This window comes from Neopsephotus bourkii, unplaced genomic scaffold, assembly GCF_033783945.1.
Source record: "Neopsephotus bourkii isolate Nb327-2 ecotype Australia unplaced genomic scaffold, CSIRO-AGI_Nbou_v1 NB_1792, whole genome shotgun sequence".
Classification (NCBI taxonomy): Eukaryota; Metazoa; Chordata; class Aves; order Psittaciformes; family Psittacidae; genus Neopsephotus; species Neopsephotus bourkii.
The window spans coordinates 6360500-6382551 of record NW_026902266.1 but is presented as its reverse complement, the minus strand read 5'-3'; the positions used below and the strand labels follow the sequence as shown (position 1 = coordinate 6382551).

Below are 22052 nucleotides of genomic sequence, written 5' to 3'. Positions count from 1 at the left end.
AGCATCATGTGGACAAGTGTTTGGGAAGCTGAAGAAGTGACTATTCTTGTTTCTGGAGGTGATTAAATGAATTTCATTAACAGCTGTAAAACAGAAGAACTTCCACCTCCACTTCCCTCTTTTCCCCCAGTTAGTTTTCTTGCAAGGCAAGGAATGCCTGATCTTAATGTCAGGGCTATGTAGGTGGAAGCTGAAATGTAACTGGCTGATGTTGTTAGTTATCAAAAAAAAGTTCATTACCTCCTGCATAAGGCTTTTTGCTCAGCTGCTTGACTGCTCTATGGGCATGTGCCCTCAAACCTCCTTCATCCCATCTGAGGCTCAAGTCATTTTTCAGGGAAAGACAAAGACCACAGTAGCATCTGCAGGAGCATATGGTAGTAGATCAGGGTTGGAATAGGAAGGCCAGCCCAAGAGACCCCATTCTTGCCATATGGGATGTCTTTGCATGCAAAAGCACTTGTACTGGCCCAAATTCCCAGCATGCTGTGCTGTAAACCAACCTGCCTCCCAGATAAAAGAATGAGAAGAACTAAAAGAAAAAAAAAGAAAAGAAAAAAAAGAAGGAAAGCATACAGCTAATTAAGTACCACGACAGTTTGGTAATGGGCTCCCAGAAAGTCTTAGCACTATCCCTGAGGTCAGGTTATCAAGTGCTGCATCTGACTGAGGGGCTGCCACAGCTGTCCAACATATCCTCACCTATGGTAAAGCAAAACCTTTGTCCTCTGCCAAACACAGGCAGTGAAAACTGGCAGGTTCTGCTCACTCCATCCCACATCAGGCTTTGAAATGGCAACACTGGTGTGGCCACACAATGAAAAATACTGACTTCAAACCTTCTGTTGGTGTACCTTTCATGTTGATGCACCTTTCATGTTGGTGCCACCAAACTCAGGAGAGAGATTTTTGACTGATTACCTGTCAATGAGAGAACTTGAAAGTGTTGGCCTGGATGTCAGCTGGAACCTTGCCCAAATTGTTTTTTGGCCTGGAAATCATAAGAATTGATCAGAATCAGAAAAACTGGTTTTAGCAGGTCAGAAATCATGACAAGACAGCATTTTTCAGGGTATTTTGGTGCCTTTGCCTTCAGTCAAATCCCAAAGAGGGCAGAGGAATGTGAAAGTTGAAAAAAAAGGTTGACTGAACTTTTCAAACTGACAGAAGGGCCAAGTGTAGTTTGGTCCAAGTCTCAGGCAAAGGCTGGGTACAGGTCTTTGTCTATAAAAAAAGGTTCACACATACATGGTTCAAATATCACGTCATGGCCATTGGGCAGGAGAAAGAGTAAGGAAGTGGACTCAGCTTAATTCTCATTGAGCATATGACTGCAACAGGAAAAACATGTGGTTAGCAAATCTATTACTATCAGCAGTTTCAGGTCAGTGAAGGGTTGAGATTGTCAGTGACCAAGCAGGGGCATGAGTTACCTGCCCACAGCCCTGTGGCCACGCAAAGCCCCTGTGACTCCGTGTGTGCCATGCATGGGCGCCCATGAGGCACATAGTCCCATGAGAGCACGAGCCTGGCACAGCTTCATCACCCTTCCCCACACAAAAAGAAGGTCAGGTGCCCAAGGCCAAAGGGCTGCCGTGAGATCTGAGGTACACTAGAAGGACTTCATGGTGATCCACTTGCCATGCTGACAAATACTCAACTCAAACCTCCGTGCTGACACCAGGGTTTTTTTCTGACTTTGGGTAAATTAGTCATACCCCATTTTTTAAAAAGTCCTCAAGAGACCATGGAGATAAATAAGCATAAAACTGAGGCTCTGTGGTACTGTGGAGATGAGGGAAGAACGCCATATAAATACAAAGAATGGGAGTTATGCACACATACATGCTCGCCCATTTCAAGACAAGGCTAAGGCCCTACTCATTCATGAAGTTCTGAATTCAATAAATATCCCTTAATGGGAAAGCAAATGCCACTTACAGGTAACCTGAGATGCTGTTTACATGGGTGTCTTCAGGAATACAAACATGTCTTTGGTGTTGTTTCTCCTCCATTCTTCACCCTCCCTTCCACCTGAAAGAGTTCAAATTGGCCAGGAACAGCAAGATATGACACTGTGAGAGTTTAACCATTAATAAGGGTGGACAATGGTTAGGAAGGTAGCTAAGTAGTTATATCTAACCAGCCACCTTCTTGTCTCTGTGTCATTGAGTTTTGAGGGTGTTTTCAGCAAGCTGGTCCTGGCTAAAGTATTTTCAGGAGTTAATGAGCCAGAGGAGAGTCATCTATGGCTCATGGGCATGTTTCAAACCTACAGTTCTTGCAGGTTTCCTTGGCTATCATGTGCAGTAGCATGGCTGTGATCAGGGCTATAAATGATGGCTCTTTGCCAAAGGGCTGCACAGCTTGGAGCAGCTCTGGTTCTTCTCTCAACAGGCCCCCAGGGAAGAGCAGGTTTTAGATCCAGGCCAAACTGAATGGTGCTGGGTCAGAGGCAATGTCTGACCTAAAGCAACATCAGCTTCAGCTGTCATAAGAAAGAGACTTTTCAGGGCTACTGTGATGTACATCCAGCTGCCACAGCTGAGCTCAGTTGAAGGCTGCTGGGGGGCATAGGTCCTTGCAACCTCTGCTCCTATCCTTTGCCTTCATCTGGATCAGTCCCTCCTGATCAGAGGGACTCATGAGTACTCGTGGCACAGGAATGGCTGATCCTTTGGCTGCCTGGCTGTCACTACGTGGAAGGACAACCGGCAAAGCTGCTCATGGCAAAACTACCCCTGGGACTTGCCCCATTTCTCAAAGAAACCTGCTCACAAACATCCCAAGATCCATACAGCAACACTTGTTGGCACTAAAACCTTGGTTGCTCTTCAGCTGCCTGTTCAGCATTCTCAGCTTGTTGGTGAAAGAAAAAAAAGGTGCTCTGATGTGTTCCTCTATTGAGGAAAGAAAAAAGTGCCACAACATCTAATGCTTGTCAAAAATCAGGATTGTGTGTGTGGGGGGGGAGAAGTTGGACAGCTTTTCTGGGGCTGGCACTAGAAATTAGCATTTTTGGGAGAGGACAAAGTTTGCTGTCAGAGAAGTGACTTTAACCAGTTCGGGTCTACTGCCTCTCTGCCTCTTGAGTAACATGCAAGCAGCTTTGAACACTGACAAAAACAAGTTTTCACCGAAGTCAGCACTCCCAAGTTAGTGCAAAACTAAGAGAGGGAACTGCAGGCCAGTTTCTGCTTCTCCCACCAGCAAGGCCACCAGCTGAATCCTGACCTCAGCATGTATGTGGTAGGGGACAGCTTAAAACAAGGAAATGCAAACACAGGGATATGAATGTACCAAGAGCCACCAGAATCCTCTTCTCAGATGTGAATTGAAACCCTTAAGAAACTACTTCAGAAATTACAGTGAAGTTCAGAGCTCTGTCACAGTCCATGTATCTGGAAACTTTTAAATAAACATCCTGACTTGCGTAGAAGACTGGAAGCAACCTCACTTCTTGCTCAGATACAGTGCGAGACTTGCACTGTTGCCAGGTAGGGGCAAAAACTGCCTTGGTTTAACCTATAAACAGTGTGCAACCTGGTAAAGGCAGGAGTCATTCAAAGGAAATGTATTTGGGAGGTAAAGCAGTTCTGCTGAGGTCCTTTTTACGGATTTAGATCTGTGATGAGGGATGCCTTGGTTATTGGCCAAAACCAATTCTTATGAAAATTGCTTTTCAAATTCTTGAAAAACTTTTTTCCAGCTTTTGTATGAGCCACAGATCTGCTTCCACTGTTGCTGGTGTTGCTGGACATGGCTGTGTCCTAAGTAAGTGATGGAACTTGGGAAGCTGTGCTTAAAGTGCAAACGGCCTGGTAGGAATAATCCCAAATTGTACTCAGAAAGAAAAGGGAACAAACCACACTGTATCAATAGACTGGTGCTCTTGCTTTCTCAGGGCCTCATACAAGGCACTTCAGGTCCGTGCAAAACCTAAGAAAGGAACACTCAGAGGACTTATTAATGCAGAAGAGAATCTCAAGCTCTTCCCATCACCACCACCCCAAAATACGATTGCATTTTAAAAACACTTACCAGCATGGAGACAATCTTCATGTCTTGTGTAAAATCTAGTATTTCCCAAGTGGCATCTGAAAACATGTCCTATTTCTGTCACACAGGTCTCAGCCTGCTTAGCAGCTGGATATTAGGATGAGCTGTATGTCTGATTTAGTATGTGCATATTTGCTATGTAGTGCAGCACAAGAGCAAAGAGCCTTGATACTTAGAGAATAACCAACAAACTAAGTGGGAAACTGTTCCCCAATGCTGTGAAAATTTCCAGAATACTCAAATTTTGTTTTCTCTTTCCTGAATCAGGTAAAAACCAAAAGTTGAGAAACTTTATTGAAGCCTGAGTTGCGACGAATATATTCAGAGAAGGTCAATGGCAACAAAACGTTTCAGTGTTGTTGACCTTTCCCAATATTTTTACTCCATGTTCACTGCATTTGTAATACTTTTACTGAACCTAAAATATTTTTGGTGCAGAATTCCCCAGAGCTGAAACTAGTGACAAGAGACTGTGTGCATTCGCTTATATCAAAGCTGCTCTTTTTCTGCAGATAGTTTTACTTTGGATTAAATTGCATTTTCAGGTGAAAACCTTTGAAAGAAAGAACTCCTGGCCACACTGAAGAAGGAGACCAAACAAGGGACTGTAGCTTGCACACTGCATTAGCCTGCAAAGGTTTCCCTCAACACACTCTCTTGGGCAGGACCAAGCTTGTAGAGCTCAGACTAGCTGTAGAGGAGCCACTTGCTGCACTTCATCATCATCCCCATGTCTTACTCAAGACCCCCGTGGATGCAGATCAGGGATTTGGGACCCATTTGTCAGCCAGAGCAGCCAGGTTTTCTGTCACAGAGGGGCAAGCATATGCAAAACTAAAGCCATATGTAGCTCCTTCAGAGGTGGCTCCATGTGCACCTGGCAAGGCAATGGCCACTGCTTTGGGATGCAAAGGATCTGCCCCTCCAGTGTTTGCTGGCTTCCTGGCAAGACTTCGCAGGTGGCTCAATTTCCTACAGCAGCAGACCCAGTGAGACTTTCATTTGCTCGCTCTTCCTCCACTAACTGTACTTCAGGAGAAGGAACCGTGAAATGAGCTGAAGTACGTCTTTTCCCAAACCACAACATTTGCTGCTGCTGACGCTTGGTCCTATCTGATAAAACAAAACATAAACAGCTAGACCTGCTTTGCTCGCGTCCTCCCTCTGTTGGGGAATGAGCTCAGCATGGCCTGGCGTCTCAGCCAAATCCCGCAGGGATAATTTAATCGCATTCCTGCTCCATCTGCCTCAGTTACCCCACTTGGATGTGTTACGTCTCCACGCTTCCTGTTGTGGCATCCTTGGCATTCCCCACTGCACTCCCAGCCACATTGCTTGTCTGCATGCGTCACTGCACAGGACTCTTTGCTGGTGCTCATGCAAACTGTCAAAGGCAGTAGGGTACATTCCTGGGATAGATAGGTAAAAGTCATTCACATCTATTTCACCCAGGACTTCTCAATCATGGCTGATTTGGGGATGCACATATGTTTGATCTTTGCCTTGGCACCATATTGAGAGAAGGGAGCTGGGGGAGTTTGGGATTGATTTTAGGGGATTGATGGGACCTACCAAGTGCACGATTCCCCTCTGCTGGAGTTTGCTACTGGAAGTTTAGTGAGAGTTTTAGAAAGAGCACAAAACTCATGAGTGCTGAAAGCCACTTTAAAAACACCTTCTAATGAGCAAATTAACAACAGATTCCCAGACCTAATCAGGCAGGGTTCTGCATGCAACCCTAAAAGATGGGAAAATCTATTTTAAGAATGTTCAGGGAACTTCTCAGAATGTCTTTTTTTTTGGGGGGGGGGGGGGGGGGGGGAGTGGTTCCAGTTCACTGAATGTAATACTTTGTGTACTGCTGCAAGTTCAATCTCTGCTCAGTACCTGAAGTAAGTCTAGACACACAAAGCACTGAAAGACTGGGCGTAGGGGACTCTTTGGAGAAGTGTAAGTGATGAGACACCATTTGGAAGCATTTGCTTTCAGCCAATATCAATGTCTTGCCTCAGAGGTGAAAATATATTAAACACAAAAGGCTTGATTTTCGAGGTCCAACTGATCTGTATTCTTGTCCATTTAAACATGTGAACACTGGAGCAGTTCTTGAGTGACTGGGGTAAGAGGTGGGATATGGTGAAAATAAGGGCATGGGACAGAGTGCAAAAATCCCATCAGTCGTGTGATATCATTGCCCATCTTTCTGAAAAAGTCACATAGGCAAAATAGGTAATTACTACCTCTAACTTGCAAACTGTCAAATGCTTTTTTCATCAGAATTTCCAAATATCTTCTGTCTGCAAAATCTTTATCAGTTTTTGGCTTTTTATTTGTGTGGTTGCTGCTGGTCCTGGGACTGCATTCTGTTGCAGGGCTGAATGGGTGGGCAGGCTGTCTCCTCAGCCCATGCCCACAGAGGTCTCTGATCCCATTTGATGCACAGATGCTGGGAGGTGTAGTGACATTACCTTAGCCTGGAAACATGCAGGAGTGTGCCGCATCGCAGGCCACAGTGGTGCTCCTAGGCCTGTCCTCTGTCACTGCAAATGATGGATTTATCAAGTGGAGAATTAGTCAAATGAAGTGGATAGAGGAGGTCTGGCTTAAACGAGGGAGCTGCAGCTCAGGCCTAGCTACCATGGACATCACTGAAGGTAGTCAGGGACAGGCACATAAAGATCACCAAAAATATTGGGCAGCAAGAGGGGAGACCCCACTGTTTGGCTCCTCTTCCCTCCCCACCTGCTCCTGTTTGTACAGTCCCCATAAAGACACAGCTATCTTGGCTCGCTGGGCTTTTGACTTGTGTGTGTGTGTGTTTTGGGCACTGAGTTCAGAGCCAAAAACTAGATAGAGGATGAAAAGAAAACAGTTTTCTGATACAGCTTAGCTGGAACAAAAGCACTTTTGCTACCCTGCCTGATACCCCAGTTGAGGGGAGCACCCTCTGGGTCACAGACCCCTGCCCAAGCGCATACCCGGTCAGCCCTGCAATGATGGGGATACAAAAGGCTGTGTGGAACCCTCATTGCAGAGACTATCTGCTTCCAAACACCCATGCACTAAAGCCATGTTCAATGCCATAACCTTGTTGACACAGTTGTGCCAGTGTAGAGTATGAAGCTCCCTGCTGCTCACTTCCAGGCCTGTGCTGATTACTGCTGAAACAGGGACTTCTCACTGAGGACAGCAATTAATTATTGCTTGTACAGCAGCGCAGGGACCCACGCCCACCATGCACACTGGGAGAAGCACATCCCAGCCCTGCTCCTGGCCATGCAGAGAAGCTGGGAGACATGGAAAATAAAAAAGCAAGCTAAAGGCAGGCAGAATAACCTGCTCGCAAAGCCACTGTGAGAAACTCAGCCTCAGAAATGTGCCAACTTTGACAGTCCTAGTGCTGTAAAGCACAGGAGGGGAATGGCTTACCTGCAGCATGGGTGCTGTCCCAGCAACACGCTGCAATGTGCATGGGGAGGAGCCAGCCAGGGAGAGGGGAAAGTTTGGGAGGGCTCGAGGACTTGGGAAAAGCATGCTCTCAACTTCTGACTAGTTATCAGGGCTTAAGAGTGGCAGAAGTCATTGCTGAGAACTTCATTTTTGCCTCAAATGTGTTCTGATGTCCAAGCTGCGCATCAGTCAGCAAGAAGCCATGCCAAAAGCTGAGCCAGGAAAGGGGATTTCTGCAGAAAGGGGGCACCAAAAAGATCAGTTCATCTGTGTGTCCCATCTACCTCTTGCTGGCTTGTGGGCACCTTCAGCATTCACCAAAACCTTCTGGGAACCAATCACCCCAGGCAGCTCCAGTATTTCTGTCCCCAGCCCTGGGAGCACCAGCTCCGTTTTCACTGCAGCAACTTCTCAGCCCACACTTGGTGCACAGAACTGATCACCCTAGGATGAGAGGGCTCATTTGAATTTACCAGGCCCAATGCTACCTTTTCCTTACATGTGCAAGCCAAGCTTTCTGGGGCTTCACATGCCTTTTTTGCTTCAGACCACGCCAATTTTGGCATGTCTTTGCTAATAACGTACCCTTGGTCTCTGAGCTCAAGCACCTAGCTCATTTGGGAATGGGCAAGGCTTTTCGTTACTGAAGTGCCTCTTGTATCAAAGGGAAAGGACCATTTTGTCCAGGCAGCACATGAATAATCCCAGGCAACCAGAGCTAGGCTTGGCGGCATGACCTCCAAGGCAGTACCTCCGTAAAAGCAAATGCAAAGGTGTCCTCCAGCCCCATTACACAGAGCACTGGAGATTTATATGACTCATGCTAGGTATCAAAATGAGTGATTACGCTTTATGGATCATCTCTTGGTACCTTATTTCCCCCACTATGAAATTAGGATGATAGCTTGCTCTTATCTCACAGGTAAGCCAGAAAGATATATTAAAGTCTGGGTAGTACTTGTAAAGGATGCAGACACTAGGGTGAGACCATCACGGGAACACCCAAAAACTAAAGCCTAAGTTAAGACAATATTCTCTAAGTGGGAGACATCAATCTTGTGACAATGTTTAGTTACAGTGACTTTTATCTCTCACATGCCATCAACCACTTAATCATTGCATTTGATGGATGCTGGGGCAGCACAGCCACAGTTGCTCATTGTCAGGTTGATACAGAGGTTACGGGCTTTGCTAAGCTTTGGATCAAAACCCCAAACATCCCCTGTCACGTCTGTCAGGTTTAAAAGAATAATAAATTTACTGATTTAGCTTTAGTGTTGGGTAGTAGCTGGTGCCACCTTTATCTGTTTCTCCTGAGAAAATAAACCCAGCACCACCATCCCCACAGCCGCATGGTGATGCTGCAACATGCTGTTAATCTTCACAATGTGAGACAAAGGTCTGAAGGGAGGTGAGGGCAGGCACAAATTTGTGGGATGACTCAAAGGCTCAGCAACATCTCCCTTGCCAGACTAAAGATGCTTCATGGAAGTGGCCAGGTGCCCCTGAGCTTTGTGATTGGTGGTGAGACTGGTGAGCCAGATCCTGGATGCTTGCTGGAGCCTGACACAGTGTGGTAAGGACACTGTTCTTGCAATGACAGTAAAAAAGGAACCACCATACTGTGCCTCACCCTTAATCCTTTAAAAACTATCATTCAGTCTACAGCATTATAACTAGCCCAGACAGTTTAAGAAAGGTGCAAGAAGCAGCCACAGATAAACCATCTCCAATCCTAGCTGTTAATATAATATTTTAAAATTCCCCTTTCTCTGCTTTAGTTAGCATTTGCTATCATGAAGTTGTTGATGCCACCGTTTCCTACATTCCCTCCTCCCCCCATTCTCTTTTGAATGAAGGAGTTCAGGATGATTGCTGAACTGTACCACATGTCCAGATCAGAAACTGACAGAGAGGCATGAAGATGAAGCCAGAGGAAGAGCAGACGGGACAGGGGAGATGGGAGGCTGGGACTGGTGAGGAGGTACAAGCATGACAGAGATGGAGGGAGCACGGTGGACTTTATTCTCTGGCTGCAGGAGCATCAACATTGAAATCTCTGCTGGGATCTGGTTTTGTTGACAGAAAATCCACTGCCTGAATGTGGGGGGTTGGAAGCAGTTTACCTGTTACATTCCCGGTGCTATTGCAGGAACATAACTCCACAGGCTGGAGCAGTTGTAGTATATCTGCCTGTCTCTTATCTAATGTGTAACCTCCTGGACTGAAGACATAATGTACTGTCTATCCCTTCTGTGATAAAAATAAAGCATATAAAAACACACACACACACAATCCCAGGCCAAAAATTCTCTTAGGGGAACATACTGTGACTAGATAAGAAGGTACTAGCTGGCACGTAGTTACCTCTTTGCTTCCTAACTGGGACACTCAGAGAAAGGGTGGAGTTGGGGTTGGTGAGGGCCACAGGAGGAGAGGGGGGAGAGATGTCATGGGATGGATAGAAAGGGAGAAAAAAGCACGATGGGGAATAGCTCAAGGAAGACGAAATCAAAAGCAGATGACTGTACTCAAGGCTTTTGTAGCCCCGTCAGCCAGCTTTAAAATCTGACTTCTTTGGAACTGTGGCAGCAACCCCTGCTAATGTTGCCCTGAGGGACCAAACAGGGGGTCTTCAGGGCTCAGAGCACCACATGAAATAGAAACAGCTCTTGGAGGGTCAGCACATGTGTCACGTGTGACACCGTGTCTTCCTGGTGCTTGACCCACCACACTTCCTGAAGGCCAACCTTTCTGGTGGGAGATATCTGCTCTCTTCTGGGGCTGATTTTTCTGCCTTTCTTTGTCACTGATTCCCTTCAGTGGTCCTGCGCAAATTTCCTCATTACCCTATTGCAACATTTTCTGCTGAATGACGGGTGTGACTTGCATCACCTCCTGGGCACGTGGGGAGGCTCTGCCGCCAGGTCCTGAGAGCCATGTTTGACACGTCAGAGGCTGGTGGGACTCAGGAAACACTGAAGGGAAGAGAGCTTTGAAGGAAAGATGGGAGTGAAAGAGAAGGAAAACCAGAGGATCAACACCACTGTGAACCAAGCCTTGCTGGAGCTCCCAAACCCAGCTTAGCATCAGGGTCGCCAAATGCAAACCCACTGCTCAGTTTTTCACTCCCTCTTGGTTCTATTGGTACACGCAAGGCAATATAATGGATGATGGAGAATTGCAATCCTAATCAATACTTATAGTCAGTATTAACACAGGAGTTCAAAACCAGCCAGAGTCATACCAGTGCTTCCTATCAGCACTTTCTGCTGGCCCACAGTCTGGCAGCACGCAAGGCAGCAGCAGACCCCATGATATGCTTTTGTATCACTCTGCATCCAGGAGCTCCCCCCTAATTCCTCCCTTCCACAACATTTCCTGCACTCAAGCACCTTCAAAGACAGCAATTCTTAAAAGTCCAGTGGCTTGATTAAGTTTTCACTTTATCTTGCCTTTGGACATGCGGTGATAACCTGTGTTGTACCCTGCCTCTGCCTTGACGCTCCCTGTGCAGGAAGCCAACAGTGCTGATACCCTGCCAAGGATGCATTTTTCAGGCTTATGCACAGCTCAGCTTGCAGGAGGATGCCGGCTGCCTGAAAGATCACCAACCACAGGCATGGCTCTTTGGAAACATTTTCACAACTAACTGGCTTAGCCAGTGAAGTAAACCATGCATTTCCCAAAAAAGGGCAACTCATTTTCTCTTTGATGGATGGGCTCAAGTCTTGAGTCAGAGCAAAAAGATAAAATCTGTGGAAGACCCAGTACTTTGGAGGAACGTAAAAATCGTTATTTCCTTTAGTCTCTTTGTAGTATTTTTATGAAAAAGTTCATTCAAATTTTAAGAACTGTGCCAGGATGGAGTAGCAAAACATTTGGTTCTGAAAATGTCAATATTACGTATTTGGACATTTTCTGTGTTTGTTTTTTTAAACAAACAAAACAAAACATTGAAATTTATACTGGCTTTGCAAAAAATGTCAGTTCCATCAAAATGACATTTTGCCATGAGAAACTGGTTTGTTCTTTTTTCCCCCTCCTTTTGCTGACTGCTTGCACTGAACTCTTCAGAAAAAGTGGCTGTATATTGGGAACAATCACTTTGTGTGCAGGGGCATTTGCACATGCAAAACCATCTTTGTTGGTGTCAGTTGTCAGTGCCTGCACAGGAACCGGCCCATCAGGAAAATGCAGCCCCTGCTCTGGGAGCCTCTGCCTGCAACTTGCTCAGGTTGAGTCAAGGAGCTTGTGACCAGCACAGGAAATAAATTCAAGCATCCTCAGCTACACGGATCAGCCTTCCCCAGAGGGAGATGCAGCCTTTTACACCTGTGCTGTCCGATCCAGTGCTGGTACCAGCCAGGCCCTGCTGCTGCCCTGCAGTAAAGCTATCTGTCCAGTGGACCCTCAGGCAGGGCCAAATATCAGCTTGCCCTGGGCACTCTGGCAGGAGGCTGTGAGAAAGGACAGCTCGGGGGCAATCATTAACACAGGTTGCAGTGGGGACACCAGTTGTCAGACCGTTTGTGTCAGTGAAGTGTACTTCCCATGGGAACTCTTAGTCCTGGCTAACTTGAGGCAGGACCAATTAAAGGAGGCAGTAAATACACTTAGCATGCTCAGGAAAATACATCTAAAGCTGTTTATACACATTCCTTTGGACCAGTCAGCAACAAATATGTCGTTACAGCTGTTCTGTCCTTTCCTTCTTCCCCCTCTCTCTGTGCTGCTTCAAAAATAAAACTTTCTCACCTCACCTAACCCTTGCTGGGTTTACTCCTACAGGTCTTGTGTCCCACAAGCTCCTCGAGTTGTGAGCTTGCTGCAGACTTCCAACTGGTGCATTTCTCCTACCTCCCCCCAAAGTTTTCATAATGAAATAGGATACAAGAGGAAACAGGCTTGCATATTTCCTTATTGTTGAAGAGCTGGTATGCAATACCAAATCACCTCCATCACTTCTGCCTACCTTCGTCATCAGGTTGGGGTTTTGCGCACATAGTGCAATTAATCAGTACTAATAGCACATTGATAGCCATTGCCAAGGCGGTAATGGCCATGGGGGACTGCTATGTAATGAGGATGATCTCAGGTGATGGGGCCATGGCCACAGGGATAGTTTGCAGGAAACAGAGAATCCAGATCTCATGTCCCAGACCGTTGCCCTAGGCACAGGGTTGTTCCTCTTCCTCACTGATATCACACTTGATTTGGCCTGCATGAGCATGATCAGTCATGTCAGCTGCATGGCACTTTTCCTGTTTTCCAGGTGGGAGACTGAGCCTTTTGTAAGAGGACTTCAACTGAATGGTTATGCAGCATTAATAGGGTTTCATCCTAAAACAAAATGTTTCTACTAAGTTAAGTTCCATGGTGGACCAAGACTTTGTTTCACAAAAAAAAGTGAGGAACTGCAATCTGGAGTCACTGAAGATCAGAAGGATTTTCTCTTCAATACCAGATAAAACCTGAATCTGACTTAAATCTCTGTGGGGGAAAAAAAACACACCAAACTTTCTTATCAGATCAGGTCAAGACTGGTTGAAGTTATTTACTTTATATTGTATGTTACCTAACGCACCGCATTATAAAAATTTATTTCATGATTAAAAAAAACATAGATTTTCATCCTAAAAATGTTTCAAGACATTTGGAGTTTTGACAGGACTGCACTCTCTAAAATAAAACCCACTCTTCACGCATTTCCCCTCCCAGCTCTTTGGCAATTTTGTGCATGACACAACAGAAGTGTTGAAGTGAAGCACCAACTGCCCCAAGGTTTGCACTAATGAAACACAATTCTCGTGTCCCCTTCCCTGCACCAGTCATAGGGACATGGTCCCATGAGACTGGAAGAGGATGTAGAAATATGAAGATGTGCTGGTCAGCTCTACTTCTTGACTATTCGGTTGTCCCAAAGTTACCAGCCAGCAAAGACAGAAGAGGATGGTCAGGCACAAAGAGATGCAGTGAGAGGTGCCGTCTTTCCCTGTTCTGTTACTGCTTCAGATGGTACTCTGAATACCACTGCTTCCCCTCACAAAGGCAGCTTGTACAAGGCTAGGAAAAAGTGAGTGTGGAGCAGAAGTGCCTATACCTGTTCCTCTCCTACCAGGTTTGTAATGATCAGTCTCTTGAGTCAATCTACTTCAGAGAGGTACTGGAAGACAGAAGACAGCTGATGGATATGCCCTAAAGGGACAACAAGAAGCCCAGCGGCCAACAGGCCATGCATCACATACAACCAGGAAAGAGGTATTTGATCCTGGACACTTGTACCTCCAGAGCCGGGCAGGCAAGAGGCAGCGTGCCTCTCTCAAAGCTGAGAGGTATGGGGAAGGTTCTTTGGTTTCCAAAGCTTTCTCCTATCAGTGCAGCTGCTCCCAGAGCATCCGCATGATTAAATGACTGCCTGATATCTCCCATCAAGCTGGAGACCATCTCAAAGGAAGCCACTAGGTGCTGAGGCCATGGGTCCAAGCTTCTGCTGAAGCCACAGGGTCCAAGAGGCCTCTGCCAAACTCAAGGAGGCTGAGCCAGAGCATCTGGCTAAAACAGGCGCATGCACTTGCACGCATGCGCACACACACAAAGGCAATTCTCAGAACTGAGACAATATTTGCTCAGAATATTTTAAAGCTTAATTCCAGTGATCACAGTGGCTTTGTGAGCACATCTCACTAATGGAGTGCTTCCAGGCTTTATCTCATCAATCCTCTCCACCTTCCCTCATGCTTGTACAGCAGAGCAGAACCTAATGAGCTGGGTATGACTCAATGCCTCACTTTCTGGTGCATAAAGTAGGAAGCCCATGGCCTGGATGAAAATAAAGACATGCTCCTATGTGTGTGTTTACGGCTAGAAGGGTAAGGAAAGATTTGGTGGGAGGGGTAGGCAGGACCAGATATGCTCAGATGAGCAAAAAAGGATGATATTGTGGTCAAAATGCAAGACAGGACACCCGTATTAACTTATTGGCTTTGTTGCAATCAACACTGTCCAGCAAACCTTATAGCCATCCTGCAGGAGCAGCTTTGAGGTAGGAAAACCATTCAGTCACTGTGAAAGTAAGCAAAGAGCAGTCTTTCTGGAAAGCTCTGCTTTCAGTGAAACCCATGTGATTAATGCCTTTCCTTGAAAATTTTCAATTATTTTCTTTTTATTGGAAATCTGAAAAGACTTAAAGTGAAACCTCTTCAACAGCTGAAAACATATCTTTCATTTTTCAATTGAACCTGTAAATTTCCATGGAATAAGTCAATGAAAACAAACATTTTGTTACTCACATCAACATTTTCCAGGGAGGAGGGAGAGGAGAAGGGGAAACATTTTTGACAAGGTCTACTGATTGGCAGAGCGCTTTAATAAATAGATCAGCCCAGGGTGCAGGACTCCAGTCCACATGGCAGAACTGTTGGTCCTTGAAAGACTGATAGAGATCATGTTGGCTGAGTTTCACCCTGTGGTTGACAGTGCATTAGCTAAAGACAGGATACAGGCAACCAGTCCTGCTGAGAATGACTGGATGCCAAACCAGTGGCTGGCAAGATCTCTAAAGGCTTAATGACAGAACGCAAATGCTTGCATAGAGACCAGACCATCAGAGAATTTGCTAGCTGGGGAACTGCAGGCTAGCCACATACCATAACACAAGTTTGCTCTCAAGGAGTTAGCAAAAAATAAATAATAATAATAAAAAAAGACAAATTCTGCTCTGCAAATATTTCCAAGGTGGATATAACCTTCCTCCAAGGAGGCAAATCCAACATTAAACATCAGGAGAATAAATCAGCTGCAGGGACTGGCAAAAGGCTGAGAATCTAAATTACAGCAAGGTCAAGAGGAAGCAGGGGGCTGCTCAGAGGGAGCCAGAGTGAGAAATTCAGCACATCTGGTCAGTACAAAGCAATGCCCTTCCAGCAAACTCAGCCCCCAGCCCACCCCTATGCTGTGCCTCGAGCTCAGCAGAAGGAACAACACCCGCAGAGGCAGCCACAGGGAGGTCCTGTCTGAGGGAAATCCGTCTGTGAGAGGGTGGAGGGAGGAAAAGGGAAACAAAAAGCAGGTGAATAAATGAGAAACAGCAGCATTAGGGTCTGTGCAGCTCATGCAGCTGCCGGAGCAGTCAGGAGCTGCTGCCCTCGCTGGCTCAGGGAATGCTCTCCTGCTTTGGAGACAGAGGTGGTCATGGCACGTTTCTTTGGCCTGCCTGTGTGCACGTCACCAGCATGGATGCGCAGCTCCATCACGGACCTCGCGTGAGAGCTCTGGGGCAGTCATGCATGGCCCCACCATAAGGAGCAATGCACTTCGACAGCCCTCTTCTTCCCAGGGCTCCCTGGGACCTAAAAATCAATACAGGGAATCCTTAAAGCTTCCCTAAGTGTCCCTGGGGAGCAGGCAGGCCTGAACACTGGCTCAGCAGAGAAGGAAGTCCAGGGGGATCTCTGGAGAGGAAAATAAAAGAGCAGAGCAGTCGATTTTTCTGTTGAAGACACTTGCGAATCAGTCATCCTTCGGATGTGTAATGGGTGGGTTGCAGCCAAAAAACATGTTTACAAGAAAACAGCCAGAAAAAGTGTGTAAGCCCTAAATGTACATGTAGAGGCATAACATGGAAAGCAAGCAGAAAACCAGGACAAGGAGCAGGAAAAATAAGAATAGAAAAGGTTTTGTTGGAGATAAAAGTAGGTCAGGGAATGATGATGTTCTGGGGGATGCATGAAGGCACAACTAGATGGCATTGCGATGCTGAGACTTCCCGGGCCATGGAACCACCAGAAGTTAAATGATTTGGCTCCTCTGAAAGTGTCACCACTGTCTGCACTCTGCTGGGGTAAGTTCTGGGGTTCAGCTAAGCACCCTCATGGGATGCTTTGATTTGTTCTTAAGTTTGAATGACCCCAGACCAATTCTCAGACCTCCTTCTGGGTTAGATTTGAGTTTGTCACAATATATAAAGCAGAAATTCAAACATTGATCCCAAATACCCCAAAGACTGGAGAGATATTATCAACACTCACAAGTATTCCATTAGTATCCGAATACTCTACAGTATAAGTTCCTTTTAACAGTGCATCTGTTAAATGATTTTTTTTTGCTATTATTTGTTGCCATATTTAAAGATATTGCCCTTTGTAATTTAATGCAAAAAGACATGTGAAGGGAAATATGCTTTGAGGGGGACATGGATGGGACAATAAAAAGAACAATAATATATATTAAGGCTGCATCAAATCTGGAGTTCTGCTTAATGCAGGAGCTTGTACCTGACAGTGGCAAGGAAGGTGCAGGAAGCCTTACAGTTGGAAGCTCCTGTGTGATGTACAGGAGAAAGCCTTTCCCTAGGTCCCAAGTGATGTTTTGTTTCCATCCCACTGATCCCAAATGCATGTGCTGTTACAGTGACAAGGTGCTGTCACCCAGCTCAAACTGACACCAGGAATGGATCATTTCTCCTCGTCTTCAGTCCAGCTGTGAACTAGTTCAAGGTATAGGAACACCAGGATGAGAACAGCATGCATATTTAAACATATAGAAACATACAGAGTTATTGATGTATTATTTATATATGAATAGACATTTACATTACCTTTTAATTCAGCTGTAGCTCACACTGCCGACCTCCACTTAGCCCATCCTGCAATGACCCACTGAAGCAGAAGCTCAGGTGAGCACTTTGGTCCAAGGTTTGGAGGAAGAGGGGTGCTGCCGCCATCCCCTCCAGAGCCCCAGTGCCACCAGGAGGAACCCAGCTGGGGTCAAAATCCAGCTTGAAAAGCTTATAAAGAAGCATTTGTAAGTTCTCCAGAGTAGATTTAAAGCTGGCTGTGGATGTAGTGGACGTAATGACTAAGGCTGAGATCCTCAAAGGTATTTAGGCATTTGATTCTTCAGTCAAGCCAAACCTTTGAGGATCTGGGCTCCCACACAAAGGTTTTCTACCTAGACAAGCATGAATAATAGCTTGGGCAAAAGCACCAGCCATGTGGCTGACACTACCCACCCTCCCACCCCCCCCCCCCACCCCCCCCCCCCCAAAATGGATATGGTCCTAATAAATGGCTTAGATGCTCCAGGCAGGTGGGTCCTAATTCCCGAAAGCTTCTTGAAACTGCATGGGTTTCCCACATGTCCTGCTGTTTGCTCATCTCTGCCTTTGCCAGCTCAGTCATCCTTCCAGCCTTCTTTTCTCATGGCAAGGCTGAGGTTCTGCAGCACTAAGGAAGGCAGAGAGGTGTTCTGGGAAGACAGAAAGATGCAGGGAAATACAGAAACTAAGGAAAAATCAGTTCAGTGAAGGGACTCAACCAAAGAGCTGCTCTAAGGCAGGATAGTAGGTGCATCTTGGGGATGGGGAGAGTCATTAAAGTGCACATGCAACGGAAACATTTTAATTATGGGTGGCTGTTGCCGCATGTAGTCAAATATACCATTTGCCTGACGCTGACATATCCCTGCCCTGAAATGTGGAACGTTTCATCTTCAACTGCTTTTATCAGGAAGCATTTATTGGGAGAAAGGAGAGAGAAGGACTGAATGATGCTGTTTAGCTGGTGTTTAGGACATTGGCCATGCTTCAAATCCCTGTTCTGCCTGGTTCAGAATGATCTCAAAAAGCTGTGTGAGCAGAAAAAAGTGAGACTGGGAGGTGATGGTTTAAAAACGCTGTATTGGAATGTTTAAAATATGTCAAAACCTCTTCTTTTTCTTTTTTTCCTTTTTTTTTTTTTTTTTTTTTCTGTGGGAAATTCATCAAACCTGACACTTCCCATGAAGAGCTCTGGCTCTTAATGAATCAGTATACTTGGACACCCCTGAGTCCCCCTCTCCACCACCATTTCAGCCAAATATTCTTGGCTGGTTCTAATTATACAGCCATATATTTTTATACACACACACATCCAGTGCGTACACGTGAAGGCTCAGTAATCATGGATCAGACAGAGAGGGAAGTGTTGATAAGACCTTAGCTGCTCAAAAAGAAAGAGACTGAGAGCGCTCCCCCTCTTCCCCCAGCCCGCTCTCTTCACCTCACTCTCCGAGGAGAAGCCCAGCACCAGGAGCTGGGGGCTCTGCAGATGGCAGCCACATGCACTGGCTGCCCGGGCTCCCTGCTCGACGTTTCTGCACTTCTCTAGTGCCCTCCTCAGGTTTTGCAGTTCACATTCCCCTAGATGTGAGGTCGCATCTGGCCCTGCTGTCTCGCTGCCAGGCACCCAAGACCCTTGAGGGAAGGTGAGAATTAGTCCTTTCTGCACGTAGCAAGAGGCTAGAGAACCTGAGAAACCCAGGGAAGGTGATGTCCTCCATGATGAAACACGCCATCAGGAGCTTCAGGCCTTCGGGGTGTGTGCACAACCCAGAGCCTCAAGACCTGGGATCGCCAGTGAGAGCTGAGGGCGCTCAGCACCCAACAGGATGCATCCAGCACCTCTTGGGATCAACCCACACTCCAGGGCTGCCTGACAGGGCTGGTAGGAGGCATTACCTAAGCCCAGTGCTGCCGGTAATGTTTCAGTGGTGCTGCCTACACCACGTGCACTGAGAGTGACCCTTTTGAGGAATGGGAGTAGGGGAAAGGGTTTTCGCTGCAAATGATGAAATGGTTAAAGTTGAGAGCAAACAGGCCACCCAGCTCTCCCTTTAACCCTCCTGCACCAGTAGAGACCCAGGGGCCAGCCAAATCTACCAGTTCTAGGAAATTATTTAAAAAGAAAAAAAAGACATACACACAGGGGGGGTGGGGGAAAGACCAATCTATTTTCACAAGAATCTGTCCTTGATTAGAGCAGAAGCATGGCAGTGGAGAAAGAACCGATTATTCAGCAGCGAGTTCAGAGAACAAATAAAAAAGAAAAAAAAAAGGCATATTTGTTCAGGGTGTGATAGAGAGGCTTCCAAAGCGCATGGAGACAATTGGAAATTACATCTATTGAAGCAGAGGCATTTGGTGCTCAGGGTGAGGAATCAAAGGGCAAGTCCCGGGGAGGCAAGAGGGTGGGGTGGCCACCCCTGGGTGGCCAGTGACAGACAGGCTTGAGCGTGTGACCTCTCATAAAATCCTTCCAGGGGGCTCTCACATATTGTGTGGAGCATAAGCTGATTTCCACACACAGAGACTCCTAATGAAGATGTCCTTCAGGAGGCAAGGGGAGGAGACTGGGTAATGAAACCAGCCTGTTTGCCAAGCAGACGCTTCCCCCCACTGAAGGTGGCATGCATGAATAATGGGAAATGTGAAGGGATGGGAAAAAATGCTGCTGACCTCAATGCCATATCATAAAAAAAAAAAAAAGGATTCTCTATATATTAAATCCAAACTACCCAAACACCAGAGGCTCGAAGGAAGGTCAAGGGTCTGCACACCCCCAGTTTCTTATTGCAGACCAATTGAAGCTGGGCAGCTTTCCCCAGCTGGTTCACAGAGTGCCTCCGGTTAAGAAGCAGTTATCTGCCTCAGATTGACCTGGCCAGAGTTTGAACCAATCTGAACAGAGATTTATTAACCCTCGCAGTCAGAGATCAATAAATAGCTTCCTCTTGAGCAGGCAAACTGCCTGGAATACAAAAACATGAAACAAGCCCACCACCAATCTGCTCTCCCCTGTCCAATAAAATGATGCTCTAATTCCCCAACAGACAGCAATTTCTAATTTCTGTAGTGTTTGGAAGCCAACTGTAATATTCACATGTAATTACAGGGCCCTGGATCACTGCCATGCAGAATATGGTTGTTAACAACATGATATGTACACTTCTCTGGGGTCATTTGGAAACTATCTGTGCTTATAACCTCGCCATCTCCTCTGCTAAGTGTATGCTGGTCACTCAGTCTTACCACATTGTAAAGGGCAAGGTACACCAGTGAGATTTATGTGCAGGAGAAGAAAGAGCAGACGATGTTCTTCAAGGACAAAGCCATGCTGTGTTTCATCTCTCTGATTACCTACGCTGCTAGAAAGAGGGTAGAGATAAGGTTAAAAGCAGGGCAGAATAAAAGATTTTAATCTGCAGTTTGAGATTTATATTTTTTAATAGAAACTTCAGTGGAAGAAGGGGTGAAGGTTTACTCAAAACAACCCATTTTTCAGACAAAATTCAAAACTACAGGCCTGGCATGCTTGGTCTAGAGGGCAAACTGTGGCTAGGAAAAGGTGGTGAAAAGAAAGAGGGTCTAAAAACCAAGGTGCTACAGGATCTTTTCCATTAGCCCCAGTGAGCAGTTCCACTTGCTTTTGAAAAAGTCACGATTATTAGATTCTTATTTGTATTCACACTGCATTTTGATATTTCCTAGCCATGCCTTTAAACAAAAAGGTGAAGCTCCTGGCTCAAAAAGTCCCTGAGCTACAAACCTCTAGAGGTTTTCATACAGTCTGCATTGGAGACTCAGTGCTCCTCTACTTTGAAGCTCTCATGTGCATTTGCTGTTCGTCACAGGCGATTGCTTGGTGCGGACCTTCACAATGAGTCATCCCTAACTTCGTATTTCCCAATCCTTTCCTACATGTCATCATTCTTATTCATTGACTCCCATTTCTCATAATTCTGTTTACAAATCCTCCTGGCTGACTCTAACACATCTCCATCTCCAAAATACAATATACTCTATCTTAGAGAAGTTTAAGAGCTGGTGCAAGTGGAAACCATCAGCAATAGCTGCCTGCTATTCACTCTTTGGAGGTTACACAGTGGTGCAGCAACATAAGAAAAACCTCTCCAGTAAATCAGATGACAGTTTTTGACAGTCAGTGTTTTAAGACGTATTCAAGCCACAGCTAGAGCTTGGCAGGGAAGACTTTCCCCTTCTCATAAAAGCTTTTGAAATTTCAACTGATTTTCCTCTCTACATCAGAAATAAAACTGGAAGAAAATCTCAAAAATGTTCACAGACCACCAGCAAAAAAACAAAAATAAATCAAAGCAAAACAAAAATTGGTATACATAAAAATAATCTTCAGATATTTGATTTTGACCTTTTTCTCTTTGTTTAATCTCTTTTCTTTAGTAAAAATTAAGTTCAGTTGAAAAATTAAATGTTATTTTAATGTAAAAAAGCCACAAACCTCTAATCATTAAAATTAGAAGCGGGGGGGAGGGTTGGGGGGAATGGTTTTAGAAGACTTACAACCTTTGTGTAAACTAGAAAATCCGGTGAAACCATCCCATTTCCCACCATTTCAGTTTGAATATATTTGCCTTTGTGGCAGAAAAAAAACATGTAAAATAAATTTTCCAACCAGCTCTAGCAATTATTTCATGATTTTTTAACACTTTTCAAGGTGCGAGATGCATCAAAATAAAATTCTGACCTTGCTCATTCCTCAGACTGGTTGGACTTGAGGGTGTCAGTCACCCCAAAGAAACTGGTGAGCCCAAGAGTGCTGATGGGGGGAAGAGAGAAGATTTGAACTGAACCTTAGCAAAAAAGCTTGTGCCAGCAAGGGAGGTTTTATCCCTTCTTTCCTGAAGCTGGCTGGTTCTGCTGAAGAAAATCTCCAAAAGCAAGGGGATACAGCACAGAGCCAGGAGAC

General features: G+C 45.7%; 1 long non-coding RNA gene across 3 annotated transcripts; it reads right to left on the bottom strand.

Annotated features, from left to right (window-relative positions):
* Window positions 1-5168: 5168 nt before the first annotated feature.
* Window positions 5169-17483, bottom strand: LOC133226483 (uncharacterized). 3 transcript variants are annotated; one of them, XR_009729521.1, is made up of 3 exons: window positions 10359-12291; window positions 6528-7742; window positions 5169-5468 (listed from the first exon to the last, which is right to left on the bottom strand). It is a non-coding gene; the product is annotated as an uncharacterized LOC133226483 (long non-coding RNA). The 3 variants fall into 3 exon arrangements; XR_009729520.1 differs by lacking the exon at window positions 5169-5468 and adding an exon at window positions 17108-17483 and having other exon boundaries at window positions 5889-7742; window positions 10359-10502; XR_009729519.1 differs by lacking the exon at window positions 5169-5468 and having other exon boundaries at window positions 5889-7742.
* Window positions 17484-22052: the final 4569 nt, after the last annotated feature.